Below are 20,334 nucleotides of genomic sequence, written 5' to 3' on the forward strand. Positions count from 1 at the left end.
GGGCATTGATTGAGCATTTATGAGAGTACAGTGCAAATCATCAGATGACATAGTTGGTTTGTGTAAATCAGAAGAATTAATGGAGGAATAATGGCATTTTAAACATGAGAAGGGTCCTTCATAACAAGGCCTCTTATCACTCATATAGCAAGGGGGGATGGGCTGCCTTAGTATTAGTAAAGATGATGCCTCATACCTGATGTGTTTGGCCACGCAATTTGGCGGCATAGTGGGGACCCGTCGCCCCGTCGACCCGTCCTGTCGCGGACGGGCGCAGACGGGCAGCTCTTAGGCTGGTCTTCGGCTGAATGAGGCTGCGCGCTATCGCTGCGCGCTTCCTGTGAGGCGATGGCTAAATAGCCCCCTGTTAACAGCTAGAGCGCTGACCGCTCCCGGAAGTGCCTGGCCCTCACCTGTCCGCCCTCCGCACAACGGTAAAGAATTACCGAGTCGGACCGAGGCGGGCAGGAAATGGGATCGAGACCAGCACTCCGGTGGGTTACATGAGTTAAAATAAGTATTAAACAGTTAGTGATGCGCTGAGCGCTAAAACGTGCACAAGTCTTTTAAAATCAGAGGGAGTCTAAAAATGCGGCAATGTTAAGGAAGCTCTGCCAGTCACTCTAAAGAATTTCTTCCCGTTCAGCAAGCTAGCGGTATGAAGACACTGCCACCGTCTTCCACCGCAGCTGCGCAGTAAGAGGCTCTGCCTAAATAGCCCCCTGTTAACAGCTAGAGCGCTGACCGCTCCCGGAAGTGCCTGGCCCTCACCTGTCCGCCCTCCGCACAACGGTAAAGAATTACCGAGTCGGACCGAGGCGGGCAGGAAATGGGATCGAGACCAGCACTCCGGTGGGTTACATAAGTTAAAATAAGTATTAAACAGTTAGTGATGCGCTGAGCGCTAAAACGTGCACAAGTCTTTTAAAATCAGAGGGAGTCTAAAAATGCGGCAATGTTAAGGAAGCTCTGCCAGTCACTCTAAAGAATTTCTTCCCGTTCAGCAAGCTAGCGGTATGAAGACACTGCCACCGTCTTCCACCGCAGCTTATTTTTACAACACGTTCTTACTTAAGGACCTACTCTGAGTCTCTACCTTGGGTATGTTGTTCTATGGTAACGATAACACCCCTTTTTTTTAGGCATTCAGTTGCTGAAGTAAAGACCCTCACATTTAGGGAAAGTTTTATTTAAAAAAAAATTTTTTTTAAAAAATGAAAGTGGATACCTGATATTACGAAGTTTCTCTGTTTATCAATTAGAGAACTTCTGAAGATAACCGGATGTCTGTATACAATCTATTTCTTCTATTTGTTTCATACCTTCATGAAGGAAGTTTGAGAAAAAACATATTTTAATGACGATCACTACACTCGTCCTTATTCTAATGTAGTCTCAGTTCAAATCTTGTGAGGTTACCTGTTATCAATTCACGGCAAAAGGTTAACAAACACACGAAGGAGCCACCGGACTTTTCTCTCTGATAAAATCTTAGACGGGGTAGCCTTAGGTCCTTTTCTGAATTTAGGATCCCTGTAAAGTAGGATACATGTGTGTAACTGGACTCTATGATAAGCCTTACTCACTAAAAACCACAAAATAAATCCCCCACTTACCACAGCTATATGTCCGTTTTCATATCGCTGTGTTTAAATTTGTTGATTGTATTTCATCACCTATTGGGATGGAGGGAACGTTTTTAAATGTCATACTGTTACAGCTCTTAACGTTTATATTCAAAGTACTACTTGCGTTGTTGTCACCAACTTTATTAGTTAATTTAAAACTAGGTCAATCCTCTCAGCTTCATGAGGCTCATATGGAGACCTCAGTGTATGTTCTTCAAAATGTTGTAATTCAGATAAAAACATATTCCAGGTTGTTGGTGTACCGAACAATTTTTTAAAACCCTATTGCTGTTTATCTCACTCGTATAGAATAAGGCTCCACTGCTTAACTCTAGTGTATCACAGATTTAGTGCGCCGGGTAAGCGTTCTCTTAAACAAGGGTCTTGTATCCTTAAAGATTATAACGCGCCTCAGTTCGCATACCTTTAAAATTGTGGTCGGCCTCCCTGCTCCTCCGTGTTTCGAGTCATCCAGATAAGTAATTGCCGAATTGCGCCTTCTGCTTTTATGCCGCCTCTGCCCTCTTTAACCCGGTAGTGGAAAAAATTGGCGATTTACATTTTGTTTAAATATTTATATTTTTATTGTTTCATCCTAATTTTATAGCTGGCCTTCAGGGAGTTTTGTATCGACACCTAGCTAAAAAACGTAATACTTAGAAGCAATTAAGTGGTTTTTTATCCATGGGTCGCCGGTCGTGTAAACCGGAAGTCGTTACTTAAAGGCGAAGCATAGTCTTGTCGTCTATTAGAGTATAATTTCGTTCTAACGACGATATGGGGGCACCTCGTAGTTTCTTTTCTCAAACTCTACATTGATGTGTACTTCCCCATAAACGATTGGTACCACCAATATTTACCCTACTCCTACACCCAAACATGGCGGCCATTTTGGAATGGGGGTAGATCATAAGACCATAGGCATTTCGGAAGCTGTCCCCTGCTTCTATATTATTATTGATCATGTTAGACTCATTAATTCGTGTCATATTAAGGGATGCTCTTAAGTTATATGTAACGCCTATGTCTATAATTCTATAATTCTTTAGACTTATTCACCACTTGCAACAGTCTCGGTATATACCGTCTATGGCGCCTCCTCATCCGACGACAAACTATTAATCATCATGGACTTAAACATAAAGCATTGTGTTGTTTTTCGATACTAAGGTTAAAACAACATACATTAAACCATATGTATACACCTCACATGTTCTCATATACTGTTCTCAGTCAAGATTCTTACAGTGTTGATATAACTAGTCTAATAGTATACAATACTGCATGTAATTCTATTAACATCAATATTCGCGCCACACATCTTATGTTCTATTTACCCCACAGTTAGAATTTGTTAAAGGCAGTTGACATAATCGGCTTAATGATGGGCAACCCAATGCTGTGATAACAGATAAATACTAAATCTATGCATAGTAAGGAGCTTAATGTTCCTTGGTATTTAGGAATCACATTCTCAGGTGTCTTTATAACATTCATTGTTGAAAAACAACTGCTCTGTATAGAGCTTATTCTAGAATTTTTTTTTACGTATAGGTATTTTATTCTATTACCAGTTAGTCAACCAGAGTCTGTAGGAGCGATAGATATTCTATAAAATCAGTCTTTCCCATTCTTCTTTATTATTCAGACCTGTCCTGAAGGTATTAAAAAGGGACATAAAGAATTGTTCTCTTCTTTTCCTCTTGGTCTGTATGTCACCCCCTCTGAGGGTTTGCTGCATTACTTCTATACCATACCATTGAAGATCTTCAATTTTATGGTTGTGGGACAGCCAATGCTCAACCAAGGGCGCTGTTTTCTTTTTTGTTCTAATGGCTGATTTATGCTCCGTAATCCTTGTTTTAATTTCTCTCGAAGTTTCGCCAATATAGGCCTTATTACAAGGACAGATTACCAGGTAAACTAGATTTTTAGTTTTACAGTTGATGAAATTTTTTATTCTATGCTTAATGCCATTGTGCTCCATGGTATCAACTTTCATCAATGTTGCACAATTAGTACACATATTGCAGCAGAAGTTACCTACGGGTAAAGGTTTTTTGTCAATAGTTTGTTGACTTTCGTTTTTTCCTTCCATGAATGTATGGACTAAACAGTTCCTCACTGTTCTATTTCTCCGAAAGCTAAACATTGGCTTCGGGAGTTTTTCATCATTATTGTTATTTAGCAGTGACCAATTCCTGTTAATTATATTCTTAACCTTATTGCTAGCTGTGCTGAAATTGGTGACAAATATCAATCTATTATCTGTGGTTCCTGTACCTTTTGGTTCTTTTGAGAAAAGGGACTCTCTGTCATAATATTTTGCCCGTTTATAAGCTTTTCTGATTAGATGTTTCGGGTACCCTCTCTCTTTTAGTTTGTGTGATAGAACGTCAGCGTATCTATTGAAATCTCTGATATCTGTACAGTTTCGTCTTATCCTTAAATATTGACCGAAAGGAATATTGTCCTTTTGGCTACTAGGGTGGTTACTATTGTAATGCAGTAGAGTATTTCGATCGGATGGTTTCGTGTAAAGTTCCACTGCTATCACACAAACTAAAAGAGAGAGGGTACCCGAAACATCTAATCAGAAAAGCTTATAAACGGGCAAAATATTATGAAAGAGAGTCCCTTTTCTCAAAAGAACCAAAAGGTACAGAAACCACAGATAATAGATTGATATTTGTCACCAATTTCAGCACAGCTAGCAATAAGGTTAAGAATATAATTAACAGGAATTGGTCACTGCTAAATAACAATAATGATGAAAAACTCCCGAAGCCAATGTTTAGCTTTCGGAGAAATAGAACAGTGAGGAACTGTTTAGTCCATACATTCAGGGAAGAAAAAAACGAAAGTCAACAAACTATTGACAAAAAACCTTTACCCGTAGGTAACTTCTGCTGCAATATGTGTACTAATTGTGCAACATTGATGAAAGTTGATACCATAGAGCACAATGGCATTAAGCATAGAATAAAAAATTTCATCAACTGTAAAACTAAAAATCTAGTTTACCTGGTAATCTGTCCTTGTAATAAGGCCTATATTGGCGAAACTTCGAGAGAAATTAAAACAAGGAATACGGAGCATAAATCAGCCATTAGAACAAAAAAGAAAACAGCGCCCTTGGTTGAGCATTGGCTGTCCCACAACCATAAAATTGAAGATCTTCAATGGTGTGGTATAGAAGTAATGCAGCAAACCCTCAGAGGGGGTGACATACAGACCAAGAGGAAAAGAAGAGAACAATTCTTTATGTCCCTTTTTAATACCTTCAGGACAGGTCTGAATAATAAAGAAGAATGGGAAAGACTGATTTTATAGAATATCTATCGCTCCTACAGACTCTGGTTGACTAACTGGTAATAGAATAAAATAACTATACGTAAAAAAAAAATCTAGAATAAGCTCTATACAGAGCAGTTGTTTTTCAACAATGAATGTTATAAAGACACCTGAGAATGTGATTCCTAAATACCAAGGAACATTAAGCTCCTTACTATGCATAGATGTAGTATTTATCTGTTATCACAGCATTGGGTTGCCCATCATTAAGCTGATTATGTCAACTGCCTTTAACAAATTCTAACTGTGGGGTAAATAGAACATAAGATGTGTGGCGCGAATATTGATGTTAATAGAATTACATGCAGTATTGTATACTATTAGACTAGTTATATCAACACTGTAAGAATCTTGACTGAGAACAGTATATGAGAACATGTGAGGTGTATACATATGGTTTAATGTATATTGTTTTAACCTTAGTATCGAAAAACAACACAATGCTTTATGTTTAAGTCCATGATGATTAATAGTTTGTCGTCGGATGAGGAGGCGCCATAGACGGTATATACCGAGATTGTTGCAAGTGGTGAATAAGTCTAAAGAATTATAGAATTATAGACATAGGCGTTACATATAACTTAAGAACATCCCTTAATATGACACAAATTAATGAGTCTAACATGATCAATAATAATATAGAAGCAGGGGACAGCTTCCGAAATGCCTATGGTCTTATGATCTACCCCCATTCCAAAATGGCCGCCATGTTTGGGTGTAGGAGTAGGGTAAATATTGGTGGTACCAATCGTTTATGGGGAAGTACACATCAATGTAGAGTTTGAGAAAAAAAACTACGAGGTGCCCCCATATCGTCGTTAGAACAAAATTATACTCTAATAGACGACAAGACTATGCTTCGCCTTTAAGTAACGACTTCCGGTTTACACGACCGGCGACCCATGGATAAAAAACCACTTGATTGCTTCTAAGTATAACGTTTTTTAGCTAGGTGTCGATACAAAACTCCCTGAAGGCCAGCTATAAAATTAGGATGAAACAATAAAAATATAAATATTTAAACAAAATGTAAATCGGCAATTTTTTCCACTACCGGGTTAAAGAGGGCAGAGGCGGCATAAAAGCAGAAGGCGCAATTCGGCAATTACTTATCTGGATGACTCGAAACACGGAGGAGCAGGGAGGCCGGCCACAATTTTAAAGGTATGCGAACTGAGGCGCGTTATAATCTTTAAGGATACAAGACCCTTGTTTAAGAGAACGCTTACCCGGCGCACTAAATCTGTGATACACTAGAGTTAAGCAGTGGAGCCTTATTCTATACGAGTGAGATAAACAGCAATAGGGTTTTAAAAAATTGTTCGGTAGACCAACAACCTGGAATATGTTTTTATCTGAATTACAACATTTTGAAGAACATACACTGAGGTCTCCATATGAGCCTCATGAAGCTGAGAGGATTGACCTAGTTTTAAATTAACTAATAAAGTTGGTGACAACAACGCAAGTAGTACTTTGAATATAAACGTTAAGAGCTGTAACAGTATGAAATTTAAAAACGTTCCCTCCATCCCAATAGGTGATGAAATACAATCAACAAATTTAAACACAGCGATATGAAAACGGACATATAGCTGTGGTAAGTGGGGGATTTATTTTGTGGTTTTTAGTGAGTAAGGCTTATCATAGAGTCCAGTTACACACATGTATCCTACTTTACAGGGATCCTAAATTCAGAAAAGGACCTAAGGCTACCCCGTCTAAGATTTTATCAGAGAGAAAAGTCCGGTGGCTCCTCCGTGTGTTTGTTAACCTTTTGCCGTGAATTGATAACAGGTAACCTCACAAGATTTGAACTGAGACTACATTAGAATAAGGACGAGTGTGGTGATCGTCATTAAAAGATGTTTTTTCTCAAACTTCCTTCATGAAGGTACGAAACAAATAGAAGAAATAGATGGTATACAGACATCCGGTTATCTTCAGAAGTTCTCTAATTGATAAACAGAGAAACTTCGTAATATCAGGTATCCACTTTCATTTATTTTTTTTTTTTTTAAATAAAACTTTCCTTAAATGTGAGGGTCTTTACTTCACCAACTGAATGCCTATAAAAAGGGGGTGTTATCGTTACCATAGAACAACATACCCAAGGCAGAGACTCAGAGTTGGTCCTTAAGTAAGAACGTGTTGTAAAAATAACAGGTAGAATTAACTATAGGGCAAAATGTACACCAGAATGTATAGTAAACACTGCATATGTAGTACTGAATTAATATGTATCTAAAATAATGTTGTTTTAATTCTAGACTATGTTTGAACTGTCAAAGTGTCCTGAAGAAGGTGTAAACACTACAAACAAACACCGAAACGCAGCGTCGACCTTTGTCCTTTGACTTTTTTAGATTGATTCACCTATGTGAATATATTTTAATTGCATTTTTTTAGATTGTAACCCTGATAGGGAGGTATTTTAATAAATTGTGTTTATATTGTTTACATATCTGGTGGTTTTGTTTACCTGTTAGATTTGAGTAATTCTGTGGATATAAAAAGATGGAAAGTGTTTGATAATTACACTGTGATCACACTATGATGTGATACTCAAGGACCAGCTTAGAAGCTAGTTTTCCCTTATATCATCTTGTCCTAGTTAATATTTCTGACTTCATTGAGCGAAGTACAAACCACAGGCTTCATTCTTTCTGTTGTATCTCCCCCTACCTGTGTTTAATAACCAGGGGAACCTTCCATTTGTTTTGAAGTTCGCCTGGGAAATGCCCACATGGTCACTGGTGACCCTTTGGAAGGACCCAGTAGCAAAGAAGTGGAGGGCAGAAAGGATCTTGAGGTATGCTGGTAATGCATGTGAGCAGCAGGTCACAGAGTCAAGTTCCTGCTCCCACTCACATATCATTTCCAAGATGACTTCAGGTGGGAAACGGTACCTGGCCCTTACATCATGGCTAGACATTCCAAATATGTTGACCCTCTGCCTGTAGATCCTCTCTGCTCTTCTCCTCCTCTGCAAGTAGTTTTGCCGCATGGCAAGGGGTAGTGCTACAAACACGTTCAGTGACATCCTGAAAAGGGATTGTTTGTGTCTGCTCTGCTTTCATACATGCAGCAGGGCAGGGATTGGCTGCTGTGTGTCAGCTGATCCATGTTGGGGGATGGGTGGACCTTGGCCAGGTGTTTCCCCTTGGCTAACATGCCCAATGGCCCAAAATCGTAAAATACGGCCCGTAATCGTAAAATACGGCCCGTAATCGTAAAATACGCCCGTAATCGTAAACTACGCTCCGTAATCGTAAATTACGGCACGGTGGCCTAAATTACGATTACGGGCCTTAAATTACTCCCCGGCGGCGGACGTAAAGTTAGTAGTCTTAAGTCAAATCTGTGAATACCGAAAGTAGTAAGTTTATTCTGTGAATCCCGAAAGTAGTAAGTTTATTCTGTGAATTCCGAAAGTAGTAAGTGCATTCTGTGAATTCCAAATTGTAGTAAGTGCATTCTGTGAATACCAAATTGTAGTAAGTTTAGGATTTTGTCTTAAGTTCATTCTGTGAATCGGGCCCATACTGTTCATGCGTCTCTTAGGTTTGCGATCCACAGCCTTCAACCGATGGGCTCCAACAAGTGAGGAGGGGGCCTGTAGATTGTGCAATTACAGGTTTGAATCACAGTTGCATCTTCTATGCTGTTGTCCCGCCCTTGACGCTCCCAGAAGACTTTTTTTAAAACCCTTATATTTAAAAAGGGGCACCAGTACATGTTGGGATGCATCTGCCCTCTGATTTACTTCCCTAGACATTCAAGTGCTTCCAAGGTCTGGAAAATATGTGAGACTCTTGGACAATCTGCTTTCACCCTCTCCTGACCCAGACATTCCAGTTCGCTCCCCCAAAAACTTATCACAGACTTTTTTTGCCCTCTTCCCTAGCATCCCTGTACCAAATTATTTCATCCTTGGCTTTGGAAACCTGTCACATGATTATAATAGTAACTACAAGACTGCCTCGTCAGTAATATGTGCATGAACTTAAATGTGATGGTTTCTTTGTTTTTGCTTTTAACGTGGTAACAGCGCTATGATGACATTTTGTTGCAAAGGTTTTAATTAACTGTTCTAATTTAATTTAATGTAATAAACTGTAGTGAACTTAATAAACTGTAGGGTCCTTGGGATGCCACACGCAGGGGCCCTGAATAGCAACTTCCCCTGAATGGTTAATGTTGACCTTCGGGTGCTGCTGGCTGGAAGGGAAGGGAGTGGGTCTCCTGTACTATGAAGCCAAAGAAGAGGCAGACAACCAAAGAAGAAACAAACCTTCTCACCAAGATGCCTGTTACCTGAAAGAAATAGATAGATAGATAGATATTTCTTTATTCGGTTTTTGTCATTTAAAAAACCATAAAAGCAGTTTCACACATAAATTTCATTTTACATTTTACATTAAAAATTTACGATTTAATGCCCTATGATATGTACAGCTTAAAACAAATTCAGGATATATACATGAAACCTTGTATGATAAGATCATCTTGCTTGTTACATGAATAATCTCATTTGTCAATGCGCATGGTTGTACAAGTGTTTTTACAAATTTAATCGATGTCTAAAAATACATTTCAAAAACTTAACAATGTACTTCGATGTCCACTCCTCACTCAAGAACTGTAGGGATAGCAAGGCCGGGCGGCATCTTCTGATGCCCATGAGTTTTAACAACGGAATCAACCAGATCTTTCTATGCCCACTGTAATATTTACAGAAAAAGAAAGTGTGAATGGTTGCCTGAATAGAAGTCTCATCACACGGACAAAGAGGTAATTCTGAATCCCAATTATTTCTGGTTGGAAAGGCAACCAAACGGTGTAAAACATTTAACCTGAATCTAGTCAAAAGGAATCTCTCAAAGATGGTAAAATCATGGGTTAAATAGGCTGAATTGAGAAAGTGGTTTGAAAAGCCATAGAGTGTTGGACGGATGGTTTAATGGCTTCTTTGGTGATCCGTAGTTCTTCTAAGTGTGTAAGGGACAGCACCTGTAGTGCCTTCCTTGATAATGACCAAATAGAGGTTGGTACCAGATAGTGTTTTTCCAATCCTAGGTCATATAAGAAACTTTTTATATAGGACAACCATCCGATTTTATGTGAGTGGTCCAAAACCATACAATCTGAGATGACTCGCTGTGTGAATTCATTTTTGTCAGTCGACCAGATTCAATGCCAAAGAAGGAGTGGTTGTGTTTTGGCTAGATCCGATAAATGAGAGATCCCCAGGTCCATATGACATGAGAAAGTGGACACACTCTTTGGTACCGCTAAAAGAAATCTTAAAAAAGTGTTCTCAGCCACTTGTAAGTTGTTGGTATTTGCGTACCCCCACACTCCAGCCCCGTATAGAGCTAAAGCATGCCTCAACGCAGCCGCAAGAATGATCACCGGGTCGAGAAAGTTCGACCATATCTCTCCACACTTGAAAGCATTGAATTGGTTACCGTACGAAGCCAGAATTCAACTAAAAATGGCATGTATCACTCACAAAGCGCTTCACTACAGGACACCTAGATACCTGGCCCAGAAAATTGAACTATCTGGAGGAATCAGACCAGCGAGGAGTGCCAAGGAGTTAGTACTGAGACCACCCATCTTCCGGAAGAAAAAAACCTATGATAGAGCTTTCTCAGGAGCAGCACCCAGAATCTGGAACTCTCTCCCACCAAACATTAGAAAAATAACACACACAGAATCATTCAAGAGGGAATTAAAAACTTTCCTAATGAGCAAATACCTTCCATAGACGAGTCAATTCATTTTTAAGCGCCATGTTAGACCATGGTAACTGTGTATTCTGTTTACTGATTTGTACTTTTTTGACGTTATTTAACCAGGCATAGTTCTATTGTAGAAAACTGTATCTGTTGAAATATGCTTCATTGTATCTAATCTACCTCATTCAATGTAAAGCGCTCTGATACCCAAGGGTCTTGTTCGCGCTATACAAAACTCTCTAAATAAATAAATAAATAAATATATCTTTAGAAGTTCTACCGGCAGCCTCTTTCCCAATTTTTTTGAAAAATTTACCAGGGCCATGGTGGCTCTTGTAAGATGGAATTTTCTGGACAATTGCAGATTTCCAATTAAGTTTATGGTCGAGAATGATTCCCAAGTATGGGTATTGTACTGTGGTTGCCTGTTTCTCTTTATTCAGGTATATGTCCTTTGTCCTTTTTTTCCCTGGTCCTGCTGTCATGACAAAGGTTTTTTGATGTTTATATGTAAATGCAGCTTCCCCATAAATTGGGAATATCTATCCAATGCCTTCTGGAGTTCTAGTGGGGTGCGGGCCAGTATCACCGCGTCGTCCGCGTAGAGTAGAGCTGGAATCGGACGATTTTTTATTAATGGAAGATCCTGGCTCCCCTTCAACATGGCCATCTCCAGACCGTTGGTGTAAAGCGTGAAGAGGAAGGGGGCCAGGACACAACCTTGTCGGACTCCTCGCTCCACTCTAAACGGCGCGGATAAATTGCCCTTTACCCCAAACCTCACCCTAGCTGAGGCATTGGAATATAATTCCCGCAAAAAATGTACCAATGGTAGATCAACCCCCATATCTAGTAGCACAAACCAAAGTTTAGTGTGGCAAACACAGTCGAAAGCTGCGGACAGGTCAACATATACCATGTACATACTGCCCGCCTTCGCACATACGTATTTGCCTAATAGCAATGTCAGGTTTAGGGTCTGTAATTGATTTGCACCAAGAACCCAATAGACCCACCTCACACGCTGCCTTAAGTGCCCTAGCCAGAATCGGGGCCCAGAGGTCTAAGTTTGTTTTAAATAGATCTATTGGAACCCCATCAGGGCCAGGGGCCTTGCCATTTTTACTGGCTTTTAGGGCCTGGAGTACCTCATTGATAGTAATTTCTAATGTGATTGGATAGGACGGCGCAGGTAGTGCAGTTATGATGTCTGTTTGCCCACCTGTGTTAGCTGGACCTTTCTCAAAGATCCTTGAAAAATGCACCACCCATACCGATTCGTCAATAGCCACGTCAATGGTGGCGAATCTTTGTGATCAGATAGGAATGGGGATTTGATAACAGCCCAAAATACTGAACTGTTTTTAATCGATGCAACTTTTATGTAATTGATCCCATAAAGCCTGTTTTAATTCAGATTTCCTGTCCTTTAACGCTATATTGTACTCCCTCCTAAGACTTGCTCTTTCTTGTGCCACTCGGTTAGTTTTTTGTAGGGCTATTTTTAATTTGGAATGTGCTGCTGTGCATCTGTGATTGAACCACAATGTTTTATTTGATTGGGTGTTTCTTAACTTTACAAAAAGTGCCTCGTTTATTGCTTTTAAGACCACCCTAAAATTGCTTAATACCTCCTCATCTAATGTTAACAGATCTAAACATTTAACAATTGAGAGGTAGGCTGTCTTAATGACTCTCCTTGTGATATCTGGAGGATCAACCTTCTCCCATTTTATGGAGAATCCGTTTGATCTGTCCAGATGTAAGGTGTTTTGACTCAGTGCGCTGGCTATGATTTGCGTACTATGCTGATAGAGTGGTTGAAATATTAAGCTAAGGGCACAGTGATCGCTTAGTGTATTAATCAATGCTGCAAAGCCAGTGGCACGATTACCCAAGGTGTTTGATATCAGAATAAAGTCTATAGTGGTCTGCCTTCCCCTCCCGAGAAATGTTGGATCCAGTAACTGGCTTTTGGCGTTCTTTTCATTGTCAATTACAAGATCCAGATCGGAAAGAATTTCATTTAGGTAGTTTCCGATACTTGAATGAAGAAAATGAACTATAGGTTCTTCATTTTCATCTATTAACCCGCACCGATTCAAATTACTGTGTTGGCATGGGTGTTGATTGAAATCACCCCCCCCCAAATGATGGTAGCTCCTTCACCAAGCCCCTTTGTCAAAGGAGATAATTTGAGGCGCAATCCACGCAAAACTTTCAGCAATTCTCCATCTGGTAAGTTGTTGTAAAAATTTACCAGGAGAACGGTGTCCTCTCTATTGAAACGAAGACTAAGTATCTGATAATTTACTTCCAATTCTACAGGGGTTATTTCCACTCCCCCTATTAGATTCGAGATAAATATACTTAAACCGCCTTTTGCTCTACCAGATGCTACAGATAATGCGGGGGAGAAGTAGGTTTTATAGCCTACCAGATGGATTTCAGAGGTGGTCCAAGTCTCCTGGAAACAAATTATACTGTAATTCTGAATAAAATCCAACCCAGTGCCATCTTCTACCTTGGGACGAAGTCCATCTATATTCCAGAAAAGAAACGCTATAAGAGGACTTTCTTTAGCATGAATATTGTCCAGTGGCGTGGTGGCCTGTTCTACCAGTGGATCATCAATCGTTCCAAATTCTACATCCTTTCTAGGATGAAGAGTGGATGGGACACTTGCTAAGGACCTGGTGTTTTTGCTGCCTACGTCAGAGTTAGCTATCACGTTTTCTGTGCAATTTAATTCCAATGGTGATATATCGGCAAACATTAATTCAGACTAACTGCCTTCCAGACCAGCGGTTAGAGTTTCTGGAATTAATGATTGTTTAGATTCATGACTATCCCAGAAAACCTAGTTGGGGAGTCAATCAACTCCTTCCAACCCAGAGAGCGAAGAAAAGGGATTAAAAGTGGGGACGTTGAAACCGGAGCGTTCTGTACTACACCCATGTAGGGCACGGGATCTTGGAGGATATGCCAACAATGATTGAGGGTAGAAATAGCTTAAATCGCGTGTCGAGATTTCTTCCCCGCCTCTCTCAGTGTACCAATCACCGATATGTCTTATTACTCTTCGGTCCCTTAAATTAATGATAATAACGTCCCCCCTCATATCCTTTGGTCTATGACCCACCCATCCAAGTCTTCTTACGTGAAGGATTTCTCCATTGATGTTGGGAGGTAATGGCCTGTTGTTACTCAACCAGTATATCACTTTATTCTTAAGCTCTTGATGGCCCTCGGTTTTTCCAACCGATAGTTCCGGGACCCCAGTCAATACCACAACATAGGGTGCGGCTTCAGGTGGCAGGTCTATTCTTTCCTGGTTTTCTCTTCTGTGCTTAACAGTGGGAGGAGACCTGGTTACAGTCATTAGCGAATGGCCCAGTTCTTTAATCTGCCCTTCCGTTCTTTTTCCCCTAGGAGTAGTAGGGCTTTTACCTGTTGAACAGGAGGCCGAGATGTTCTGCTCTTGTGCAGATGATGAGTCCTTGCTGTGTGATTTGGCAACTGATATCAGCCCTGATGAAATATTAGACCTGGATTGTTTTTGTCTACATGTTGTCAATTCCCTAATTAAATCTGTGTGCTTTACCGTTTCCTTTTCGATAGACCCCAATTGTTCAGTCATTCTTTTAACTCTCTCTACTAGTGGCAGTATTATTGATTTGACCAATTGCTCCATACTCCCCATTAGGTCTATAATGGAAATGGAGGGAGGGAGACAATGGTCTGGCATAATCTTACGTCCAGATGTTCTTGAGTTCCTTAAAGGGCTTTGGAATAATTTGGGTATATTTGCAATTCTACCACTGTTACTGACACCCCCCCCACGCTTTCTTTTTTTTGTGGTAGACCCTGGACCTGTTAGTTTAGTGTGAGATTTGTCTCTCGGGGTGTGCCTAGGGGATATTGTGAGTGGTTGTTCCTCAGATGGAATTTCTAGCGGTGGTTCTACATTCAAATCGTTTTCATTTGATTCGGTTGAGACTGTTTGATTTTGTAACTGTGGGGGATCACTAATGTCTCCAATTTGGTCTTATTCCGTTCTGTGGACTGGTGGAGTTGTCGTTTATTGGATAGTGCCCAAAGATGAGCGTTTATTGTACAGAGGTTCCGAAGAAAGGCGCCGTTCGGTGATAGCTATTTCACGTTCCAGCACCGAAGCCGCCCTAGTAATAAAAATATCCAATGTCCCCCCGACTGAACCTCCCACCAAAGATTGCCTGCCTTTGCTGTTATGTGAACTCATGCTTCCTTTGCTTATGTAAAAAAAGGCCAAAGTCAAAAACAACAAATAAAGCAGAGGAGTAAAAGATCTTATATAAATAGCACAGCAATAAATAAGTGATTTTGACGCTATATGATCACACTATAGTGCAATATTGTAAATCTAGTAACAGGAAGTTCTAATTAATGGCAATAATCTTACTGTGAGAGTCCCGGAGCTGATCTTAGAGGGGTGGCCCAGCCCAGCCTTGGCCAGCCCCGGACGGCCACAGACGGCCCTCCCTTGGCCGGGGCTTTGCCCGGCGCACACCCGCGCGCCTCCCACGTGTCGCGGATATGGGCCCTGCTAAGTAGGGAGAGGTGGGGGCGGGAAGAGGTCCCAGGTGTGGCGGATGTCAGCGCGCAAAGGGTTCTGGTCCTCGCAGTCCCGCACCCTCAAGGTTCCTACCGAAGTTCAGCCCAAGTCGGCAAGAGTTATTTTTTAAAAGCACCAGATGGTCCCAGGAGCAGGAATAAGGCAGAGTCACAACACCCACACACTAAGGCTACGAGCGGCAAATAAATATAAATGTGTGCATTTGGTTAATCAGCAAATCTAAATGCTATATGTGAGCCAGTGCATTGTTCGATTCAGTAGGAGTTTTTTTGAAGCTTTGTGGTGAACAAGATGTATTTTTGTTGGAGTGGTAATATATGGGTTTTAGCATCGGAGTCACGAACGTATCGCAAAATGATGGGGTCACCCTGCAGAAAGGGAAGAGTGGCCCCTAATTCTTCCATATCTCACAGACATTCATTGGTCTCTGGCTAATTGAGGACTCCCTTGAAGGATTATGGGGTCACTGAAGGGTTATTGGGGCCCCTTCTACGCTGGGGCTGTAGGAGCCTGCATTACACCCCTGACCTGATTTCTGGAGTGTGAATTTCCAAAGGAAACTTAGAAAAAGGGTTTGTATCAGGCACAGCCTGGATGCATATTATTAAAAATGTATATTTTTAAGGCATTTGGTGTTATCTTAAAGACACTGCACATTTTTCAACAACCCTTCTTATATTGTGCATAATACACTTTCAAAATAACGATTTACATATTGACAGTGCTTTCATTTGCAGCCTGAGACCCCGGAGCACTATAGATGCATATCACTAATCCCCACTGCATCAACCATGATTCAGTTCTGCGACTGCCTGGTTACACACATAAACATTCGCAGTGATCACATTAACTAATTGTGCTTTCTTAAAGTAGAAAAGTGAATGTCCCACCAATTAGTTTAAATTGCATCTATTTTTCATTTAAGGGGTGTACTTACATGTGTTTACCTGACGGTGGAAGGCCAATACAATTGTTACAGACTATTGTGTTTTTTTTAGCCTCTTCCCTGAACCTGTTAATACATTCACTGTTCCTGTCCCATTACACTCCGATCAAAGTTTCAAAACTTTTATATTCGTTTTGACCACTGACTACCACGAGTTTTGACGTGACTGTTTCATATTAGATGTTTATTCTACGGTGGTGTTGCCTCTAACTTTTTTTTAAAAGACAATCTCCTAATACGTTGCAAAGTAGATTGATAGAAAAAATCCCATATTTATCCAGGAGCTCAGTAAAAGCGACTTGAAGATGAGATGCTATGGAATATGAAAGAGAAAGGGAAGCCAGTCAAAAACATAGTGTTGTTTCTTACGCGAACGCCCACTTATGAGGAGCACACAGTTATATTTAACGCTGGTAAGAAACACCCAACATAGATTTTATTTAACTAGGCTAAGGCTGGGTACACTACATCATATATTAGCATTTCCCAGATTGGATAAGTGCTGTTATAAATTCCTGACCTGCCCATGTGACGGAAAGTCTCCACAATCCATGCTGCATTTTACACTTTTTTGTAGTTTTTATAGGGATATCCGGAAATCAGTTTTAAAACCCCTTTTCTATCAAATACGCTTTTTAATTATAAACATGCCTTTAATTTTGTATGCAGTCTGGAAAATGTGAAAACTACGAACGTTGTTATTTGATTTATACACCTTGCAATCAGGAAAAGCAAGGACTATTCACACCTGGATGGATTGGTATATGAAAAGCCTGATGATTATTTCAGTTTTGTCCTCAACCATTTTCCTTGATACGTAATGGCACTTTGCACTTTATTTATTTTTATGCACTAGCACCTTGTATCCTACATCTGGAGGTATTGTTATATGAAAAGCCTGAAAACTATTTTAGGTTTGTCTCCAACCTTCTATCGCCATATATAGTAGCACTCTGCACTTTATGTATTCTATGCACTAGCATCCTGTATTCTGTGTATCTTTATGATAGAGTATTTTGTACCTATTTCATTGTACTGTATTGTGCTATTATGCATATTAGTTTGTATGTGGGGAGAGTCTATGGAATATTATGTCTCTTTTTTTAACTTGGTGGATTTTAAATTGTGTTTAAACCTTTATTGTAACGTAGGACTTTTTAACCGATCTTCTCTGACTAGCATGCTTTTATGGTGGTATTTCTTGCACCGAATAAAGCTGATTTTGACTTGACTTGAACAGACAGTCATATAATCTATGTTTCAATTGTATTAAAAAAAGACAGGAGCCCAACAAATCACACCGCCTAACCACATGCAGGTTGGAAAGAAAGCTTGCCACTAAACGAAGCCTTTTGTAAGGTGTTCCGATCCCTGGACGCTCATACTTGCCAAAAGAATTTAAACAATGAGATTAAAAAACATAAAACCTCTAGCGGCTTTGCACTAGTTTGAAGTCTGTTCCTAGTCAGTGGCAGCCTTCACCCGACCGAGTCACTGTGCGGGTCACAGCACAGGTAGGTTTCCTTAGGGAAGTCTTTGTTCTAAATAAAAAACAAGGGAAGGTAAAGCACAGAGCCGCAGCCACTGCCAGAAAAGAACAGCTGACACTGCCTTCACCCAAACCGCCAGAACAAACACATCTTGAAAAAAACAGTTTTTCAATAAATAATGTGCACACACATTACCCACTCACACGGAATTGGGGCCGCGGCGGCCGCCACTTAAGCGAATAACATGCGAAAAAGCAGTGCATTGGCAGGTGTAACTCGGGCATGTCTCCTGTGTTGACAAAGGAGTTTACAATTTTGAGAGGAGTGAGCAGTCTCACTCATGAAAGTATTATAGTCTTCTGTATTCTGTTCGTTGAAGTCGTTTTATATTAAGAAAAAAACTTGCAATCCATGTGCATTGCACACAGAGGCCTCCATGGAGACGCTCCCCTATTCTGTAGATGACATGTTACATTGTGCCCAAGAACTGAGGGCGATTCCTGCTCTATCTTGTTTTAGGAATAGGCTTTAGACCTTCCTTTTTAGTCTTTAATCTGCTTTTACTTAGACGTCTTGCAGATAACGACAACAGATCCCTGTGTGTAGATGCACATGAAACATTTTCCATAATAAAACATAACATAAAATGGCATATCATAAACATAAACATAACATAGCATAGCAAGATGACGTGTGTGTTTACATTTCATAAAGTCTTCATTTTAAGACGGTTTGAATTCTATACGTCATTATATTGCTATGTAATGGCACAATTTTCTTTTGTTTCGAGAAATTTGAGCCTCATCATCAACAAGTCTGACTTTGCAGCAAGGACAGGATCAGACAGGGACAAAAAATCGATAATAAAAGTGGCCTAACCAGATAGCTGAAAAGTGGCCCACATTTTCAAATCAGGCCAGTTCGGAACTTGCAAAGACATACTGCATGGGTACTTTGTATTATATGGGAGATTGCATGGATTTGTGTTTACTGCAGGCAATATTTGTGGTCATTTTTGGGAAATCAACAGTAAAAAAATGGCCACCTGGCCATTAAGCAGGCCCATAAGCTGGTAAAAAAAACGATCCACACACTGATCTGCCAGACCTGCCAATTAGCACTGTCTGGTTGCCCTATAGGCCAATCCGACCTTGCTCAAGCATCGTATATACCCTCCTGCATAAAATTGGCTAAAAGTCTGTTTTTTAAAGTGACCTAAGAGTTCTTCTATCATCCACAAGAAAGCAACTGTATCAGGTACTATGCGAGCGTCGCCTTTATGAACATTGAGTTCCACTCATCATGCACTGTTTTGGACTTGGCCCTTTTTGCAGGGTTATCCCAAAACGTCTTGCTTCTTCCTGACCTGTGTTTGTTAGGTGCAGGACTCTGGGCACTTTACCACTGCTATTCAGCGCTAACGTGCATATGCTTTCTGTGTAAAGTGTTATCATGATTGGTTATCCATGATTGGCATATTTGATTTACTAGTATGCCCCTGGTAAAGGGCACTGAGTGTGCCAGGGCCTGTAATTCAAATGCCACCAGTGGGCCTGCAGCACTGATTGTGCCACCCACATGAGTAGCCTTGAAAAGCTGTTTCAGACCTGCCACTGCAGTGTCTGTGTGCAGTTGCTAACTGCTGTGTCGGCTTGGCAAGTGCACCCACTTGCCAAGCCCTAACCTTCCCTTTTCTTACATGTAAGGTACCCCTATGATAGGCTCAAGGTACCCCCCTGGGCAGGCTGCAGTGTATGTGAAAGGTAGGACAGATACTGGTGTGTGTGACATGTCCTGATAGTGACATACTGCCAATTTGGTTTTTCACCATTGAAAGGCTATCTTGCCCCACAGGATAGAATGGGAAATGCGTTGAAACATCTTACAGGTATAACTTTCAATTGGTACAATATAGAGAAATAAAGTTTAGGTTCTCTGAACTCAGAATTTAATAACACATAGTAAAGATGGTTTTTAAATTGTGTGTTTGAAAATGCCCCTTTTAGAAAGTACATGGGAGTTCGACCGTACCTTTGTTTTCAACTCAAACGCCTCCACGAGGGTACATACGCTAGAGTAAGATATGGCAAGAATGGCCAATTAACAGCCCCCTTTCCTGCTGACAAGGGGGTGAGGCAGGGCTGTGTGCTCGCGCCCACCCTCTTTTCACTTTTTCTAAACGGTCTAATTGAAGATTTACTTGCGGTGAAGGATCTGGATTCCCCTAAGATATCATCTTGCAAATTTCCTGCATTAATGTTTGCGGATGATACCCTGCTCCTTTCGAAGTCACCAATGGGGATGCAGCGAGTCTTAAGGGAATTCAGCCAGTTTTGTAAAAAGAGGAATCTTATAATTAATATAAACAAAACAAAATACATGGTCTTTAATGCTAAATCTACTAACTGCCCACATCCAATGATGGACGATATGCCGCTTGATCGGGTCCATATCTTTGATTATTTGGGCCTATCCCTAAATGATAAGATGGGATGGGGCCCTCAAATTAACACGGCTAACTTAAAGTTAACCCAGGCAATAGGGGGATTACTGAAAA

This window comes from Lissotriton helveticus, chromosome 8 (assembly GCF_964261635.1).
Source record: "Lissotriton helveticus chromosome 8, aLisHel1.1, whole genome shotgun sequence".
NCBI classification, from domain to species: Eukaryota; Metazoa; Chordata; class Amphibia; order Caudata; family Salamandridae; genus Lissotriton; species Lissotriton helveticus.